We start from the raw sequence: 1841 nt of genomic DNA on the forward strand, positions 1-1841 counted from the left end.
GAAAGAGACAGGCAAAGGCATGGAAAACATCTTTCATAATATAATAGCTGAAAACTTTTTAAAATTAGAGAGGCATTCAAACATCCAAATCCAGCAAAAGAAACCAAATGCACATAACATAAAAATATCTTCTCCAAGACATAGCATAGCCAAATTGGTAAAAATCAAAGACAAAGAGAAATTCTAAAATTAGCAAGGGAAAATGCCAAGTTACTTACAGAGGTTACTCTATTAGACTAACATCAGATCTCTCAACTGAAACAATGCAGGCAAGGAAAGAATGACAAGACATATTTAAAACACTGAAAGAAAAGAAATTTCAGCTCACAGTACTGTACCCAGCAAGATTATCCTTCAAATGGGAAAGAGAAATAAAATCATTCCCAGATAAACAAATGGTGAAAGAATTCACCAAAATGAAATCAGCTCCTCTGGAAATACTTAAGGGACTACTACCAGGAAAGCTAAAGGAAGGCAAATACAAGTAAGAGAACACAAAACAACTAGGGAAAAAAGGGTAAGTTCACACATATTGATAATATCATTGACTGTAAGTACTAAAAGTCGATTCAACTAATTTACACACAAGCAGGTTTAAATACAGATCCTCCAATTATTTGACAGACAGTGGTCTCCATAGGCTTCAACTTATATATTTATTATAACCATTACTCATTGCATAGAACTAAATAATAGAGAAAAATTTCAAAATATAACAGCTGAGTCTTTCTTTGGAATGAATTTCCACCAAAAAAAGGGGGGGAGGGCTAAAATAAAGAACTTTGTAAAGCCTATAAATCACCAAATCACTGGCTTTGTCATGTCTTCACTCTTAAAAGTCTCTTCTAGTTGTGTTTTATCTTTATTTTTTCAAGGATTTCTTTCTTTATGCACAATATAGTACAATGGTCTTACAGGAATTCATGATGTGTGAGTAAAAGTATTATTTTTCTATCTTTTCCTAATGAGCCATTGTTTCATATAAGTTTACTTGTCTCTACCTGGGCCAATGAGTAATTCTTCCTACTTTTTGGGAGCATGTTTCTGAAGCTGTGTGCTCCTGCAATCATTTATAATAGGCATGAGAGCTGGCCAAATTCCCTCCTTTATTCTGAGTGAGACTGTGGAATTCACAGTAGGAGTTTAGGGTTTAGGTATTCAGAGGAGGAATTTCTCTCCTTTTACTGCCATAAGAGTTATGGAGAAAGAATTCCTCCTAATATCCACAGTTTGGGGTTTTGTATTTTTGTTTGTTTATTTTTTATTTTTTTCAGATTATCAATTCTTATTTGTCACAATTCTCTACATAAAAATTACAAATTCTTCTTTCATTGACTATGTTAAGATTATCTTTGTTAATATATGAGATTGTTGCCTGATTTTTAAGCAATATGTTTTTCATTAAAACTATACCTCACAGTAAAGAATGCCTTAGAGGGAACCAGCAGTTGGCGTAATGGCTGTCGCTGGACTCCCACGTAGTCGACCGTGGTTCGAGTCACGGACCCGGTGGCTTAAAACTCACACCGGGCGCGTGTGCGTGAGTGCCCAAGATCCCGAGAGGAGAAGCGACCGGCCATGCCCTATAGTGAAAACCTCTCAAAAAAAAAAAAAAAAAAAAGAATGCCTTAGACAACTCAGTACATGCTTGCAGAATAATCATTGGAGCAGCTTTTGAATGTTCACAACATAATGTTAAATGTTCATGGGGATGAAAATGTTATATCCTTGATTTGTTTATTATACACCATATAAATGCTTTTAAAGAGCATTCTGGACTCCGGGGGCGCGCCGCACGGCCGGGGGGGGGGCTCGCGCCCCCCCCAGCGCGGCCGCGCACC

Source organism: Tupaia chinensis, unplaced genomic scaffold, assembly GCF_000334495.1.
Source record: "Tupaia chinensis unplaced genomic scaffold, TupChi_1.0 Scaffold000213_1, whole genome shotgun sequence".
In the NCBI taxonomy this organism is placed as follows: domain Eukaryota; kingdom Metazoa; phylum Chordata; class Mammalia; order Scandentia; family Tupaiidae; genus Tupaia; species Tupaia belangeri.